Source organism: Spinacia oleracea, chromosome 4 (genome assembly GCF_020520425.1).
Source record: "Spinacia oleracea cultivar Varoflay chromosome 4, BTI_SOV_V1, whole genome shotgun sequence".
NCBI lineage: Eukaryota > Viridiplantae > Streptophyta > Magnoliopsida > Caryophyllales > Amaranthaceae > Spinacia > Spinacia oleracea.
In genome coordinates this window covers 9,189,122-9,208,227 of record NC_079490.1, presented here as the reverse complement: position 1 = coordinate 9,208,227, position 19,106 = coordinate 9,189,122, and the positions used below count along the sequence as shown (strand labels likewise).

Genomic DNA, 19,106 nt, shown 5'->3' with positions numbered 1-19,106 from the left:
GTATATTGTGTTAGGTTATGATACATATGAATAAACATAAATCATGCGGAAAAACCATAAATCCAGGAAACATATTATTTACACATAATCATTTAGCATAATTCAGATGCATACACTTTGTAGCGTGCCCTCCCTAGCTGCGCCCGAACCGAACAAGAACAAGTCTTTAGGACTCCAAGTGTCGTCCCTCCGTAGATAGTCCACAGCACATCCGGATTCGCCTTAAGATTGACCAACTAGAATCGCCCTTAAGGTTACTAGGATTTTCGGCTATTTGGGTTGCAAGTGTTTGGCTGATTTTTGCTTAAAAATCTTACCTTTGTATACTTCAAAATCGTCTATTAAATATGTGACCCTAGGCCTATATTTATAGAGTTTATGGAAAGGAATTATAATCCTACTAGGATATGGATTTATTAATTAGAATCCTATTAGAACTCTAAATAACAAATTTAATCTCTTAGGATTAGGATTAGGATTTAATCAATGCACGAATTCCAATAGGATTAGGATTCATTACGAACACGAGTGTTGCACGACCACGAGGAACGCACGCACCCGCGCAGGCCTTGCGGCCCACACGAGCAGGCGTTGCCTCGCAGCCCACGAGCATGAGCCCGCGCGCGCCTATGGCCTTGCTGGGCCTGGCCTTGCGCTGGGCCTGGCGAGGCTATGGCAGCTCCGTGTTTGGGCGCTTGGCTTGCTGGGCGCGGGCCTGGCTTCGTGTTAGGCCTTCGTCTAGCAAGCCTCGTCCGATGCGCTTCCGATTAAATTCCCGATTCTGGAATTCATTTCCGATACGAACAATATTTAATATTTCCGATTCCGGAATTGATTTCCGTTTCGAACAAATATTTAATATTTCTGTTTCCGGAATTATTTTCTGATTCCGATAATATTTCCGATTCTGACAATATTTCCGTGTCCGGCAATATTTCCTGATGTGGCCTAAAAGAATGCCACTTGGCTGTACCATTAAAGCCCAGAAAGCAGGCCCAAAGGCCCACTAGCAGGCAAATCTCAACTTCACAGGGCCAAGGTCCATCAGTGGGTCGTGGGATCCACCTACTCAAGAAGGAGCCCATTCTGATATTCCCCAAGGAATAAGGCCCAAACGCTTAAAAGGCCCACTTGGTCTAAACCAAGCCTCCAAAAAGCTTATCAGGACACATGTCCTGATCTTGCATAACACCCAATCATGCAGGACCAGTTCCCGAGAAACCCTAGCACTATAAATAGTGCAGATCCCTAGGTAAAAAGAATTCATTCCCACCAACCTAAAATTATCTTTGCTCTGCCTTCTCTCTACAAATTACTTATCTCTCTAGCTTATACTTACTTAAGCATCGGAGGGAATATTCCTACGGGAATATTCTTGTTTTGCAGGTTGCTAGAAGTTCGTGCCAGGTCATACTTGATACCTCCGAGGAACGCGTGCCACGTCAGCACCGTAAAAGATCCCACAACATTTGGCGCCGTCTGTGGGGAGGTACAGTGTCATGGCCGAACTACACTCTGACAGAGAGTACACTGGTGGAGAAGAAGAGAGATGGCACATTGAAGAAGCCAATCGAATCGCAAATGCAGGGAACACACCGCGACGGATGCAGGCTGAGGTGGTTGTAGAAGAAGAGCCAATAACCGAGGCGTCTCCGCCAGGCGGCCATCTAAGCCCCAGCGTCCGAGACGCCATGCTAGACGAGAATCTAGATTTGCCAGTCTCGGTGGGCTCCCTACGCGAGATCTTAACAGGATTCCAACAGCAAATGAATCAGACCTTTCGACAACACATGAGCACTACATTGTAAGATGAAATTCGGAAAAACATGCTAATCTACAACGCTAAGAGGACGGCTCCACAGAGGCCCCTCAGTCTAGGCGTCAATCGGATAAGCGGAATGCCGCTCAGATCCAACGTTTGGAGGGCTGGAGAAGGTTCTCGTCCACAAGCAAGCAGGGGAGTCAGCCCTGTGCCTGAGCACTCGGGAAACGGCCGTGATCCCCCCCACTTTCTTACCTCGAAGGGACCCAGTCATACGACCACTGTCTAGGGGAAGCCCACCAGCTGTCTTACGGCCCGCCTCAAGGCGTCAAGAACATTATGAGGCTGAATCTGAACTATCAGACACCGGGTCCACTCCTGTGATGGAAGATCCGCCATTTTATCCCACTACACGTGGACCGACCCAGATGACGACCAACAGGGTAAGCATGCGCCCCCGCCTGCTATCCAACCGCCGTGAACCAACTTATCATATTCAGCAAGGGTTCAACAACCTGACGTTAAGGCACATGAGTACCCCTTTCTCTGACGAGATCATGAACGCCCCGAAGGAACCCAAGGTAAAAAATCCTACAATTGAAGCTTATGACGGGACCACCGATCCCGATATGCACCTTGTCTCATACCGCCATCACATGTACGTTCAGGGAACCAATGAAGCCACTTGGTGCAAATACTTCCCAGCCACGCTCAAAGGAGTAGCGTCTAAATGGTTTGAACGACTGCCCCCAGGATCAATTGCCTCTTTTAACGAACTACAAACTTTGTTCTCTACGAGGTTCATGGCACACAAGGAAGAAAGGAAAACAAGTATGCATTTGGGACGGATCCAACAAGGGAAAGACGAGTCCCTAAGAAGCTACGTGAAGCGTTTCAATCTAGAGGCTGGGCAGATCCCAGACTTGCCTGATGGCGTCTCCTTTGATAATTTTATCAGAGGATTGAAGAAGGGATCCTTCAAGTTTGATCTGGTAAAGAAGAGTGTAAGGACTATGGCGGAGGTCCTAGACGAGGCTGAAGCATTTATCCATGCAACAGAAATATGGAGCGCGTCAAAGGAAGGAAGGATTGGAGAAACAACAGACTCCTCCGGGAAGAAGGATAAAGTGGACCGAAAATCCCCACGAGTGAATGGCACATGGGCCCTCTCAAAAGAGCATGATACCAACTCCCCTGGGCACAAGAGAGAACGACCGCAAGAAAGGGAATATTTTGAGTACAACACAGATCTTCTCACCATACTAAAAGACGTGGGGACAAGGTACGACCTTGATCGACCTTTCCCCATGAAATCTCCTACTGAGAGTCGAGACCCCAAATTATATTGCCAGTTCCATGAAGACATAGGACATGAAACCAAGAATTGTAGAAGCTTGAAAAGGGCTTTAGATGGTCTAGCCTCCAAAGGACACCTCAAGAACTACTTACAGAAGAATGCTTAGGGCTTTGGAAAAAACCAACAAAAAAAGAACAAGTCACCTGCCTCACCGACTAAGGGACAACACAGCGACGGAGGATTTGTAGCCGTCATATCTGGAGGACCGGCCGCTGGAGGACCCACTGTGAGGGGGTCGAAAAAGCACGAGGCTAATGCGTGACCTCGTCCCTCGTGGGTGTGACGATTCTTTTTTATTCAATCAAGTGTAATTGGATTTCCTGTGAGTTTACACCCAATTGACAGTAATATAGGAGTCGCCATTCAGTTTTTAACGACAATGAGAAAAACTGACAAAACCCGGTTATCGTGACATAAAGGGAGTGCAATTATGTTTGACCACGACGGCCGTAGGTTCCCTTGTGATCCCTGGTGTGGGGATCTCTCAACATACACCCGCAAGGTAGAGATTGAGGGTTCGGGGGACTGTAACTACCGAGAGGAGTACTTCGCTCGTCGATAACTCCAGAGGCAGGATATCCTTACTAGCTCAGCATAAATAATTGAAGGGACATGCGTTAACTATTAAACTAATCTGAGTTGATTTTAGCAATATGCAACATATAATATTAAATCGATCGTGATTATCTGATTTAAATAGTATTAAGGGACCTAGCATGATAATCCAATTTCCCAAAAATATTATATTTGTTAGGCGTGATAGAACAATCAGATTTAGTTAGTTTAACAGTTCATAAAAAGGGCGAGGAAAGCAATTAAATCATCGAGAAGGGGCACATTACGACGCACCCTTGAGAGGTGCGTCACGGTTCTCAGAAAACTAACCACTTTGACTTTGCTATTTCTCCTTTTTATTTAACGAATCTCAATTATGGGACAGGATACGTTCTGTTCGATTTATGGATCGATTGCGACAGAACGCGTGAACAATTTCGCAGCGTGAGGCATAGGCTAAGGGTTGGAGTCAATATTCGGAATATGAATTGTGTGTTGTTCTTTTCACGTCGAACTTAAGGGTCTATTTATAGGGAAGAGTTCGTGGAAAGATAGAATTACAGAGTTCTAATCCACAAAGAATTAGGAAAAAACACGTACCCAGGTATTTTCAGCGCGCCCAGGCCTGGGCGCCGAAGATTTCGGCGCCCAGAGCCAGGCGTTGAAAATAGGGTCTGGGCTGTTTTCTTTAGTCAGATTCGGATTCCTGAAATCCGTAGAGTTTGAGACTTAATCGAGTGTTTTAGCGCGTATCAATTTTATGACTGAATGCGTCTGGGCCCGTTACGAACTCTAGGCTCGTTAGGATTTTAATTAATACGTAACTCTTATTTCCGAATCATATTAGGAATAGGATTCTCGCAGTTTTCTATCTCATTTAGGATTTATGTTGGAATGCAACACCTAATTCTGACAGGTTTCTATCCTTTATGATTTGCCACTTTTAGAAGCTACCTTTTACGGCAGATACTATTTTTAGCAGGTTTCCATAAATAGCAGGTTTCGGGTGAAATGAAAAGGGGAATTGAGATTCGTTTATTTTATAGGAGATGCGTTGTCAAGTGGAGATTTATTCTTTCATCATCGAACCTTTCCCTTTCGGGAATGGGGACAAAAGTAGGTGTCTACAGTTAGCCCCCACTTTGACTGAGTCTTGGAGTAAGACGATGGTCAAAGTATTAGACGGAGTGCGTCATACAAGCCGTGGTGTATGTGACCTGTTTTGCGAGGGTCTCACGAGCCCCCGAGTGATAACATTTGACTTAAGGGTCATCACTTGAAGTGTCGACATATCCCTCACGTGTCATTGGGATTTGTCAACTGATAATATAGAAACTTCCTCACTTTGTCATTGGAAGGATCTAAAGGTGCGTAGAAACTCCCTCACTTTGTCATTGGGAGTAGCTACAAATGTTTTCAAAATCAAAGCTATAAAGTGTAATTGGGTCTGGCCAAGCCCAATCACGAGGAAAAAATGTATTTAAAGATTCTCATTTTCAGGGCTAGCTAAAAGAGAAAACCCCCTTGTTTTTATGGGACGTAAAACGAAGGAAAATCCAGTACATCGCTCTTTTTTGGAAAAAACGGAAAACCAATCCTTTTAACTTTTGGAAAAGGGAAAACCAGAAAAAGTTATCGCTGCAGCGACTAAGGACCTGCACGGTTAGTGATGCAGGCCCCGCCGGCTAAAGATGGCGAGCCTGTCCTCTAAGGGTGGACACCCCGTCCGATAGAAGTGGATGAATCTGTTTTTAAAATTTGAAAATAAGGACGTACGCGGTTTGTGACGTAGATCCCGACGGCTAAAGATGGCGAACTTTATCCGCTAAGGGTGGACACCCCGTCCGATAGAAGTGGACGAATCTATTTTGATATTTGTTTTGCTTTTTTGAAAATAAGGACCTACGCGGTTTGTGAAGTAGACCCCGCCGGCTGAAGATGGCGAACCTGTTTTAATTTTGAAGACTTTTATTTTTTCGAAAACTGAGGACCTGCGCGGCTAGTGATGCAGACCCCGCCCGCTGAGGGTGGGCGAGCCCTGTCCGCTAAGGGTGGACGTCCCTGACTTCGTTTTTTTCGATTTGGGAACTCGCGCGGTTGGTGACGCGATCTTGCCGACTGAAGATGGGCAAGTTCCTATTTCTTTGGTTTTTTGTGATTTCTTTTGAGAATTTCTTTTTATTCATTCTTGTAGGAGCGAATTCTTCCGAGGGATGCTCGGATATAGTTGCAACCTGAATGTGGGTTGACAACGTGCTTAAACGGACCATTGTCTTGTGGTCATCTTCTTTCATGGTTTCGAGCTAGTCTTTATGGCTCAATTTTGCCATTACCTGGGTCCTTGATTTAGGGGACTATGTATAAGTATCAACGACGACCTTTGTCTTGAGGTCGTAATCCGGTTTTATCTTTTGAGACATCCAAACACGGGACTTCGTACAGTGTTAGTCTGGGAATATTGTTTTAACTTTGCATACCCTTTTTTTTTGAGATATATTTTTTTCTTTCGAGCCACCAAGTACTCGTGCTTGACGGTCATTTCTTGTCAAAGAGGTTCCTTGGGGATACGCATTTTGTAATGTCCTTGATCGTGTTTTGGGATCGTGCTCGTAAGTACGAGCGATCTTTGTAGTGGTGTGCTATTCTTGACAAAGTCGTGAGGTGCGACTTTCAGTAAGGAAATCGGTAATTTTTGAGTCGAATGGATGCGGCAGGGCCCACTAGAAGTTAGGGCCTTTTTTTGAGCCTGGGTTCATTTTCGGCGCCCAGGCCTGGGAGTTGAAATAATTCACGCCAAGGTGTGGCGTTGAAAGTGTTGTTTGGGCTGGTCTTTTGATGACACAGTTGGCCTCTTGTTCATTCGTTTATTTCACTTTGGAAGTTCTATGTATTCTCTTTTCTTTTGTTTTTTCTTTGTTTTTAGAATGTGATGATTTTCTTGAGAAGCCGTAGCCGATTGGTGGACTACGGTGCTTGTCGCTTTGGGGCGATTATTTTAAGGAACTGTTGCTCTTAAGGCGTACAGTTATTGCGATAGTTGGGCGAGTCTATATGGCCCGAGGAACATACCTTGAGGTGTAAGACTTTGATCGCTCTTATATTTTTTGAACGTGTTCGTGAATGATGATATGTATGTGCGAACGAGCGTTCATAGAATGGCCGTTGTGTGCGGTCCATTAATCAGTTCGCTTGAATTATTTTTTTTTGAGCAATGACTGATTTTGAATAGTTTGCTTAGAAGCTTGATAGGGTTCAGGCCCATTCACGAGGTGGGCTCAAACATCGTGCCCTTTCGATTGTTCAAACATTTGCTTTGATATATTTTTTTATTTTGCTATGGTCGTTTCATAGCTCGGAGCCCCCAAGCATGCATGTTGGGATGCTTCCTTTTGGCGTACGATTTTTTGTAGGTTCTTACGAGAAAGATACCTTGGGGTTTCGCTCGTGTAGGTGCGAGCTATCCCTTCCGTGGTAGGTAATATTTTGCTACCTTTAATCCCTAATGTAGAAGTCGTGTGGCTTGCGTTTGGGCGATAAGTAGTCTTTGCCTCTTTTACACGTGCTCTTGGTCGTGCCTACATTAGTGCAATATGCCTTACTCTTTTTTTAGACTTGTACCGTGGGATGGTTATATGGTGCGCCGTAGGCTTGTGTGGCCTAATAGCGTGTCTTAGAATATTCCTCCAGGTGTTGGGATATCATTATTATTTTTGCATTGGAGTACTTCATCAAGCCTCGTTCAGGTGTTCGAACAAGTGTAGCCCCTTCTGCGTGGGCTTGCACGGCTTATTACTTCGTTCGATGCGAAGATTCATAGGTGTTTCTTTCTTATTTTTATATCTGGGCAAAACTTGGCTAGAAAGATTCAGCGCCCAGGCTGGGGCGTTAAAGATATCGGCGCCCAGCTCTGAGCGTTAAAAATGATTTATGGGTATATTTTGACAGTTCTTATCCTTGATTTTTTCGCTTTTGCCTTGGAACGAGGTAGACTGTGTAACGGGCACTTGTAGGGCGAGCGTTATATGCAGTAGTTGGATCGGAGTTTTGGTGACTCGCGATTTTCAGTTACCCTTGTTAGTGGGGTGACTTCATATATTCTAAGTAGCGCTTAGAATTTGGGAGGGGTTGTAGCCATTCTAAGGTTTGTTTTACACGATTAAAGCTTAGGATTGTGCCCCTATGATGTATGTATAGCATTAGCGTCGAGAATTTGCGATAAAATCGTCATTTCGAGCATTTTTAGAGTGTTTTTCTCAAGCCTCCACTGTAGCTACGGGATTGGCTTGGTGCTATAATGCTTGGCATACGTTTTTATGCATTCATGGTGACACGGATCATGAATAATTTGAACCAGACTCGTTTAGTGCGAGGTATGTTCGAGTAGTGATTTTGCTACTTCTCTTGTAGATGTCGTATTGTGCGACATTGCCTATGGTCCAGGTAGTCACATGTTGAAGTGTGCCTTGAATAAAAGCTAGGTGCCTTTCTTTACCCATAATCATATTTAGAAATCTTTTTGACTCATTTGCAACGTTGAGATAGACACATACTAAGCTTAAACCAACGACACTTTATTATGTTCGAAGAAGTATTTGAAAATCATTTGAAAATTATTTAAAATCTGAGTCCTATTGTGTACAATCCGAGGTGTCCTAAGCAAGTTGATTTATAGAAGGGTTCGTACAGGATCACATGAGTGAATCAAAATACTGTTACGATTTTTGGAATAATGTCTAAGGATTTGCTGGAAGCCAGGGTGCAGGCGTCAATATATTACTTGTGCCCGTTTGGCATATGCTTTGGGCTTTTAGGGCCAGCATTTTTAGAATTGCGGGAATATAAACTGTTTTCAAATTCAATTAGATTTACTTGGTGTATGTCTGCACAAAAGGTCAAGGTATACTTAGTTCTTTCCCTAGCTCTTTCATTTCAATTTTTTAGCCCCCAGTTGCTGTTATGTCTTCCCATTAATGATGTTTTAGATTTAGATTTTAGATGCCCGTGTCATATGTCTGAGTAGGGTGAGCCTTGGTTAAGTGCCAAGTCCTATTGACAATGTCTGATTTTTTCCCAAAGGGGATTAGCAAGCATTTGAGTTGCCATGAATGGGTGCCCTGAGCTCGAAGGAACGATGGGGCGACGCCGTAGAACAATCCTCTTTATTGCAAGCTTACTGCCTTTACTACTTGTTGGCGATTATGACTGTGTCTAGTGGTGAAAGAAGGTCTTTAAGCGAACGACTATGTCTAGTGGTGAAAGAAAGTCTTTAAGTGAGTTAGTTCGCTTTAGGGAGGGTCAAGTCGAGTACTTTAGAGGTCATGGACGCTTGCGCTAGCCCCCATGCAATTGAGGCAAAGCGATCTTTTGAGTCTTGGCTAAGTGCCTAGGAGTGTGAGTGCTCCTTCTGGCAAGGGTATGTGCCCTTATTATTTTTCGATGTGTGCTCGTTAATATTGGCATCTTGATGACTTGGATTCTTCCTTTGACTTAAATTTTTCTTCCGACTTGGGTTGCAAGTAATTAAATTTCAATAAGGGGCTCTATTTCTTATTCTTGTTATTCTATAGGCTTTAATATTTTTGTAAATTGGTTGGACCGAATCACGGATTGCCTACGTATCCGCCTTAAATAGATTTAATTTGGAATCAGGTCTTGCGTAGTTCTTAGCCTAGAAAATGGTTTCTTAGAATGCTGATTTTAAACAAGTACGTTCTGAGGTGGAATCGTAATGTTTGAAATAGGATGAGATAAGTGAAGTTGATTATTATTTTAATCTGTTGCTTTGCCGTAAGCCAAAAATTTGTTTTATATTTTTTTTCGAGTACATGTATTTTTTTGGTGGTACGTATATCTGAATACGTGCTGTACCCCTCCAAGTGTTCGTTATTTTTCCGTGCATGTGCGGATAAAATGACGAGCACTTCTGGACAAATTTTAGCAAGCAGAGAGATTCAGGGCCCAGGCTGGGGCGCTAAAAGATTTCGGCGCCCAGCTATGGGCGCTGAAAATGACTTCTAGGAGGATCTTTTTTGGTGCGCTAAATGCTTCTTTATTTCTTTTTAGACTAACTTTAGAGGCGCTTTGCAAAGTTCCTTTTTTATTATTTATTACTTTTTTGTACTTTTCATTTGTTTCTTTTTATTCGTGACTCAAGACGGATTGAAAGATGGGTTGTATGAGATAGGATAATTTGTATAGGTATTGGTCAAGCATGAGGATTACATCTACTAGGACTCACAATTTGCAGCCTCGTGCTAGTGTCATGAGTTTACATCAACCAAGGCCAATGAGTAGCATGGGGATGACTCAAGGGTATATCAACAGGATGTATCCAAATAAGTTATATGGTCATTATGCTAACGGTGGTGTAAGGGTAGGTTTGGGCTTTGGAAATAATGGGCATGACGCACGTGTCAATGACCGTACGTGGTTTGCAGTTGATAACAAGCTCAAGAACAAGAGTCAAGGTAATGGTTTCTTGGGTTATGGCAATGAGAACATGGATGGGTTAAATGAGCTGAACAGGGGCCCCAGGGCGAAGGCGTCTAAGAACATAAGGATTGTAAAGGGTAGACATCGTAGAACTTTATGATTTGGATTGGTTGGCTCAATTCTTTTCCTTCGTTTACTTGAGTAAATTTCGCACTTTGGGAGGTACGGGTTAAGTATTTCGTGGCTCGCTCTTTTCGCTCTCCCTTTTCTCTTTCTTTTTTAAGTATTTCATGGCTTGCTCTTTTCGCTCTCCCTTTTCTCTTTCTTTTTTCCTTTTTGCTTGGGATTTCTCCCCAACATAAATCCTTCAATTTTTTTTTATTTGGGCTAAAAGGGTGGATGGTTGTGGTCTTTGAGTCACGAGGCGAGACTGAGTGAGTCTCGTTTGGTAGGCCTATAGTGGACCTTTAAATTGTCTTACTTTGCAAGCGTATTTAGTCGTTTCTTAAAATTTGCAAATAGCGTAGATTCAAAATGTTTTTTTTACCTCATTGAAATTTAACGAAAGAATTACATCGAAAACGATTTTTTTTGTTTCTTTTTAGACTCCAGTTTCTGGGATTTAATTGGAAGTTGTGATTTAGACTCAAACTTTCATTAATCTTTCTGATTATAACCCGTGTATGAATACAAGGAGGTGGCCTAGACTCAAAATAATGACGTGGCGTGAGCCTATAATACTTGACCAAGCGACTCTCAGACTTAGGCTAATCGGACCATAACTTTCGTTGGTTGACACTTTAGATTTTAACCCTTGGGTGTTCATTTGTCATGCGCCATTTTGCTTAATGTTGGCAAGGTAGTTAGTTGGGGAGATCGAATTTTTATTTTTGCAAGACTAGAATCATTAGTGCGGCTTCTCTCTTAGTGTATATTGCTTTACCCCAATGGTAGCCTTACGGTATGCCGATTTGGGTATTTTCATGGTTGGTCATGTTGCATTCATGGAAAATCTTTTAGTCCGTACTTAGGAGTATTTAAAGGAGCGAGTGGCTCGAGAGGACTATGATAGTCGTGACCCAATGTGATCTTGAGCCTTGAGGCCATTAATTTTTGCTAATGGTATTGACACCTTAGGTTCACTTTGGGGGTTGTGCGACCATGGGGGAATGATTTCCGGAATGTGACTGTTTCCATTTTGCAAATACTATAATATATTATTTTTATTGGTGAGAGAGAGTATTGAGGCCGTAAATTCTTAGCAAGGGATGACAATTACATATGGGTGCTTATTGATTTAAATGTTAGGAAGGGAGACTCAATATGTTTTAACCTTTTTATTTGCAGAACGACACCAAGCATTAGGACCGATTCTATGGATAAGACAACTAAGACTTAGGATTTAGATCGTACTTTGGCATAGCCTAGTCTAGACTCGGATTTATTTTTTTTATTCGAACATTATTTTTCCTTGAAAACTTCATTTGAACATTATTTTTTTGAATATTTTACCCATGTGACATTCAAGTTTATTTAATTAGCATGCTCGGTTTTGGTGCCGAGCATTGTCGTCGTAGGAGGCCTAACAACGACACAAAGAGTTATTCTTTTTTATGAGTCGCTTTTAGAATCGAGTGCTTTTCTTACGCCCTCGTAGCAATACTTTTTACGAACGGTTTTTTTTTTTTGTGCTACGTATTTTCCTTTTGCGCGGGCATCGAGGCTGCTGTGCCTGACCAGAAGGCCAAGCAGCAACTTCAGCGCCCAGCGTCGGGCGTGAGAAATTCTGGCGCCCAGCCAGGGGCGTTGAAAATGCGTCCCTGACTGGTTCTCGTTTTCTGTTTGCGTCTACTTTTGTTTTATGCGACTTCGATTTTGCGTGCTTGCCTAATAACGTCCTCTACGCGTTGTGCAGCGTTTGTGGGATTCGTTACAGGCCATCCCGAGCGTCGCTTATTTTTGTGGTGATCGTTCGGGTTTGCGGTACACGTGTTTTGGTATAACTCTTTGGCAAATTGTTTATGAATGTTTGGGCAATTTTTAAGGTCGTTGGTTTTTCTAGGATAGTTTGTCTAGCATTATTCGTACGCACAATCATAACATAGTCACATAGTTCGCTACACATAACTACATTACAAACATGGATTTGAAAATTAAATATGTCACGTAGTTTATGATAGGCTTCTATGGGTAGTATTTGCGCCTGGCTTGGTACCGCTTCTATCGTAGATCCAACACATGCCCCGGTCGAGGTAGTGTCTTCAACAGACGAATTTCGCTCAAGAGGCCAACCCGCAAGTGCAAGCCAAGGGGGCATGCAGGCGAGAGGGACCTAATGAGCGAGCGATTGGGTTCGGGATAGGTGTACTACATGCACAAGTACCGATTGGGCAACATGCGCGGCGTATGCACCCCCCTATTGGCGAAAAAAGGTATCCTTAGTCCCAACTCCCAAGGGAGCCGAGATTCGTTATGCGGTTCTGCCCGTTCACATTAATATGCTGATTTTTAGGTCATCCCAACTTGATGGGGAAATAAACGCGGGGTAGGATCGTTTCACCCTTCGGCTATTTTGATTACCTACAAGCACGAGTATTTCCTTCATTATCCCCAGCGGAGTCGCCACTGTGAGGGGGTCGAAAAAGCACGAGGCTAATGCGTGACCTCGTCCCTCGTGGGTGTGACGACTCTTTTTTATTCAGTCAAGTGTAATTGGATTTCCTGTGAGTTTACACCCAATTGACTAGTAATATAGGAGTCGCCATTCAGTTTTTAACGACAATGAGAAAAACTGACAAAACCCGGTTATCGTGACATAAAGGGAGTGCAATTATGTTTGACCACGACGGCCGTAGGTTCCCTTGTGATCCCTGGTGTGGGGATCTCTCAACATACACCCGCAAGGTAGAGATTGAGGGTTCGGGGGACTGTAACTACCGAGAGGAGTACTTCGCTTGTCGATAACTCCAGAGGTAGGATATCCTTACTAGCTCAGCATAAATAATTGAAGGGACATGCGTTAACTATTAAACTAATCTGAGTTGATTTTAGCAATATGCAACATATAATACTAAATCGATCGTGATTATCTGATTTAAATAGTATTAAGGGACCTAGCATGATAATCCAATTTCCCAAAAATATTATATTTGTTAGGCGTGATAGACCAATCAGATTTAGTTAGTTTAACAGTTCATAAAAAGGGCGAGGAAAGCAATTAAATCATCGAGAAGGGGCACATTACGACGCACCCTTGAGAGGTGCGTCACGGTTCTCAGAAAACTAACCACTTTGACTTTGCTATTTCTCCTTTTTATTTAACGAATCTCAATTATGGGACAGGATACGTTATGTTCGATTTATGGATCGATTGCGACAGAACGCGTGAACAATTTCGCAGCGTGAGGCTTAGGCTAAGGGTTGTAGTCAATATTCAGAATATGAATTGTGTATTGTTCTTTTCACGTCGAACTTAAGGGTCTATTTATAGGGAAGAGTTCGTGGAAAGATAGAATTGCAGAGTTCTAATCCACAAAGAATTAGGAAAAAACACGTACCCAGGTATTTTCAGCGCCCAGGCTTGGGCGCCGAAGATTTCGGCGCCCAGAGCCAGGCGTTGAAAATAGGGTCTGGGCTGTTTTCTTTAGTCAGATTCGGATTCTTGAAATCCGTAGAGTTTGAGACTTAATCGAGTCTTTTAGCGCGTATCAATTTTATGACGGAATGCGTCTGGGCCCGTTACGAACTCTAGGCTCGTTAGGATTTTAATTAATACGTAACTTTTATTTTCGAATCATATTAGGAATAGGATTCTCGCAGTTTTCTATCTCATTTAGGATTTATGTTGGAATGCAACACCTAATTCTGACAGGTTTCTATCCTTTATGATTTGCCACTTTTAGAAGCTACATTTTACGGCAGTTACTATTTTTAGCAGGTTTCCATAAATAGCAGGTTTCGGGTGAAATGAAAAGGGGAATTGAGATTCGTTTATTTTATAGGAGATGCGTTGTCAAGTGGAGATTTATGCTTTCATCATCGAACCTTTCCCTTTCGGGAATGGGGACAAAAGTAGGTGTCTACACCCACCATGAGAGAACAGAAAGATTATGCTCGCCGCTTAGGACAAGTGCTGCTGTCAGCAAAAGCGCCCATGGATCCATTCCCAAGGATAGAAATATGTGAGTCAGATGGTGGACGGATAGCCACTCCGCATGATGATCCCCTTGTGGTCGAATTCAAGATATCTAACATGAGGGTTAAACGCATACTAATAGACACGGGAATCTCGTCCGACATAATGAGTCTAGAATGCCTCAATCGCCTAGCACATGACCCCAAAACCATCGAAAGAATTCACTACCCCATCATTGGTTTCGGAGGGAGTATCATTCACCCTGTGGGCGTCATCACTCTGCCGGTTCGAATTGGGGATAGGAAAAATGGGCGAAAGATAGAGGTGGACTTTCTAATTGTTAAAGACTTGACTGCATACAATGTCATCTTGGGACGACCCACTTTAAACAAGATTAAGGCTGTAGTCGTCACCCATCTGATGCTTCTGAAGTTTGTGTGCAATGATGGAGTTATAGGCACCATACATAGAGATCAACAACAGGCTAGGGACTGTTATCTGACGACCTCAATCCGTCAGCATGGAAGCAAGATTCTGCCGAAGTCAGAGGAAAACGAAAGCATGAAGATGAACCTCAAGTCGCCAAAGAAACTAAACCCGTCCAAATAGAAGCGGTCAAAATTGAAGATAGTGGCTGAAAGTAGAATATCATTAGATTAACTATTGTACTTAGAGCCTACAAAACGGCCTAGCTATTGTACTAGAGCCCACAAAACGGCCTGTAAATGCCCGCCTAAGACGCGGTGAATTTAGCAAGCGATTTAGTAAATGAATACTTAACTGACGAATACAAGTCTCAGTTGAACCCTTAAAAAGGAACACTAAGGGGTGAAGAAACTCACCAGAAAATAATTCCTAAAATAGTGGCGTCAATATCTACTAAATAAACAATACCCAGTGCTAATAAACACGAAGGGTTTAGACATACCCAGTGCTAATAAACACAAAGGGTTTAGACATCCAACATGACGCCTTCTCTTCGAAAGGCGCCCAAAAAAGAAAGACTCAAACAAGAGCAAACATTCAGACATAAGACCTCCTCCTTGGATGGCGTCTAAAAAGACTAATCGTTTGACGGCCTGAGAAGTGGCCTAGATTAGCGCCTCAAATTAAGCTGATCGCCTAAAACACTGAGGTTTCCGTCCAACAAATGGACCCAAAAAAATTCCCAAGAAATCAGTAACGAACCGATGGAATTAAAATAAAATAAAGTGCACAACGGCACGAATTGTTTATACATAGCGCTCAAGGCGTAAACAAACCAAATCAAATAAATGCCAAAAGGCACCAAAGTTATTACAAACGCCCACGGCGTCATTCAAACCAACCACGAGAAAAGGTTCTCAAGGATGAGGGGCAATAGAACTCCCGTCTTGGACGTCTTGGCCTTCTGGGGAGTTCACCTCGTCTTCCTCCATGTCCTCCTCCCCGTCACTGACGAACTCAGGGAGATCTAAGCGTAGGCGTCTAGCCGTCGAAACGGCCATCTGGTGGGAGATACGGCGTTTGAACCAGGAAAAGTCTTTCCCGTCCATAGACTGATCCCACGCCTTTTGGGCACTCTCCATGTAACACCCCGACAATTCTCTCTTTTCTAAAATAATCTTTTAATATAAAACGTAGAGAATTATCAAGGCATTATCGCCCGTGTGAAAACGTAACGGCTTATTCAGAATTTTGCAGCGGAAAACATAAAACTAACTTTAGGTTTATAAATAATCGATTACAGATTTAGTCCAAAACCCATTTAACTGAAATAAGGAAATACGAATAGTACGACAAATTTCAAATTTAAGTTAACAAACCAAATCACTTAATAAAGCAAATCTAACTACAAGCTCTCTAATCCCGATCCCCAATGATGCATCATCTTCAAACCTGCAGATGGACAATGCTTATTGATCCTTAGAGACTGCTCACCAAGATTGGGTCATCACAGGATCAATAAGGCATAGCCATGATCAACATGCACAAGCAAAAGCACGTAATCAGCAAAGCTGAGTACTACATACTAAATCAATAATAATCCTAACATGATTCTATTAAACGAACAATCCTAACATGGTACTAAATAAAACATAAGCAAGGATAATCAAGATATATTGACTTGAAGACTATGTTTGACTGAACTAGACTTTTGTATCATTAACATTATTTAAATTGAAATAGTCAATGGACTGAGTTGTCTACTAGAAACTTCTTCTTCTTCACTAAGGAAGACGAGGTACGGGCGCGACTCCGTAAACCCCAATGACCTGCGATATCGAGGGACTTTTAAATAAAAAATAGAACCGGTGATCAATCCGGCCCCAGAAAAAGTCATAGGCTACCCATGACCCCAACTCCTGATTGTCCGTCACTTTAGACGTGCACAGTCTAAAGCTATTGCTACTCATTTTCACTTTACATGACTTAACTTTTAATACTTGGTTATGACTCATCAAACATAAATATTATATTCAACAAGTAAACACAACTTCTTTTATCTTTGAATTAAACAAGTGATCACAACGTTCAACCAAGAGCCAATTCCAACTATTTTAATCCTTCCTTTATCCATATTTAAAAACCTTTATTAGGTATAAGGTTCAACTACCAAACAAGGTCCTCGGCCCTTATAAAGTAGTGAAAATCTAAACCAATGTTAAATACTATAAAGTTCCACAAAACCAACATGCTTGCATCAATATTCCATGCTAACATGATTCGATTCTTATAAATAAAGTTCTATGCTCAACGCATTAATTCAACGACATTGAACATGGAATTCCAACATAAACAAGTTCATAAATATATTCATCATATTCTCAATACAACACACATCCAAGCACACGGTATGTACGTACCTTGTGTAAACAAACCGATAGGCCACTTTAACGAATTCAAAAATCGCCTACAAAGAATTCTCCGCCTAAAAACAACCAATAAAATTCCCCAATTAATATCCAACAATTTACAGCAATACTAAAGTATTCTAAATACATCCCAATCATATTTTGAACCATCCCAAATATCGAAACTTAACTAAATAACCTCCAAGCATAATAACTATTAAACTAATGATCCCAAAACGTTCTAAACTCCAATAAAACATTCCTTTTAAAATTTCCAGCAATATAAAATAATTTCAAGCGTCCACAAAACATAATCAACGTTCTTAAGATCAGAAAAATAATAGCTTTAATAGTATATAGTCATTCTATTATGATTTTAGAATATTAAAACCTTAAAAATCCATGCTTTAATAATTAAATTCCTTATTTCAATTCGATTACATAATCTGAAAATTAAATTTATTATTTAAACATAATATATAATCTGAAAATATAATTTAATCATAATAACTTATAATTTACATTCAATAATCCTGAATTAAATCACTAAACTAATTAAAACCCTAACTTATATATTAATCAACCAAAACTGAAAATAATTAATTAATAACATCAACACCAAATCTGAAATTTATAATTTAACTATAAAGATTAATAATTTAATTTCAAGAAACATAATTTCAAATCAATAAACTTAATTAAGAGATTTAAATAACTTAGGGTTTAAGAAACAACCAAAAGGAGGAGAGGGGAGGTGCTGGCCGGCGGGTAGGGCAGCGCGACGGAGCGGATCGACTGGGCGGCAGTGCGACGGCTGTCGTCGTGATGCTGGGTGGTGGTGAGACTCGCGGAGAACTGTGTGAAACAGAAAGGCAATTGAGGAGGAGAGCAAGAAATAGTAGCGTGAGAAAAGAACGAGCAAGAGGAGAAGGGACTACCGTGAGCGGCGACGGCGGTGGTCCGGCTTGTAGTGGCGGCGGCCGGCGGCTGAGGCTGGAGCGGTTGCTGGCGGTGACAGGGCGTGGCTTGCGGTGTTGCTGCGCAAAAACGAAGGGCTGAGAGGAAGGACGAAAACAGAGAGGGAGGAAGAGACGACGGAGGAGATGAGGAGGGGTTGGCTTACTGGCGGCGCGGGCGGACGGCGGTGGTCGCCGGCGAGGGTTCAGGGTGGCGGCTGAACAGTAGCAACAAGAAGGCTTGAGAGGGTTTTGTGGTTCACGTGAATAGGGAGAAAAGTTTTGTTGATTTTGTTTTTTTTGGTTTTTACGTGAATTGAAATAGGAGAGTGGAGGAGAGTTGTGGGTTTGATATTTTGGGCTTTACCAAATTGGGCTAGACTTAGGATATTAGTTTTTAGTGTTTGAGTCAAAACCGAATAGGATTGTTTTTCCGAATTCAACGAGTTTTCCTAATTCAGATTCTTTTCAACATAAAAATTCTAAAATTATTTTTGATTGCAAATCGTTAAAATATTTAGAATATATTTAAATTAAATTAAATATACCTTAAATATATAAATATAATAAAGTTCGAAAATCGTTAACTATTTAGAACGTACTTTAAATAAAATAAATATACGTTAATTATATATTTATTACTAAAATTCATAAATTCTATTTAAATATAAATAATATACATTAAAATATATTAATAAAATTTATAAATTTACGGGGGATTACACTCCAAGATGGACTCCTCGCCCAACTTGAAAGAGCTTGCAGCCTCCTTGGGCACGACCTCAATCTTTCCCTGCATGGCCTTGAGCTGACCCTCCAGAATGTTCACCTTGGAAGAGAAATTAGTCACCCGCTCCGAGATGGAAGAGTAATCCTTTCTCAGCACGGCCAGCCGCTCCTCATGTTCCAGCAACTTCTCTTTATACTTCTCGGCGTCCTCCTCGGCCTTCCTCAGAGCTTCAGTCTTGGATTTGATCTTCTTGTCCGCGTCCAGGTTGATCAATCTGGCCGTCTTCTCAGCATACTGCTCATGATTCTCGATCTGGTCCTTGTGCTTGAGCATCTCATTATGCAT

General features: G+C 42.0%; 1 long non-coding RNA gene across 1 annotated transcript; it reads right to left on the bottom strand.

Annotated features, from left to right (window-relative positions):
• Positions 1–15,971: 15,971 nt before the first annotated feature.
• LOC130459498 (uncharacterized) lies at positions 15,972–18,325 on the bottom strand. The gene is made up of 4 exons (XR_008918910.1): positions 18,014–18,325; positions 17,811–17,930; positions 17,088–17,152; positions 15,972–16,153 (listed from the first exon to the last, which is right to left on the bottom strand). It is a non-coding gene; the product is annotated as an uncharacterized lncRNA (long non-coding RNA).
• Between the last annotated feature and the right edge of the window lie 781 nt (positions 18,326–19,106).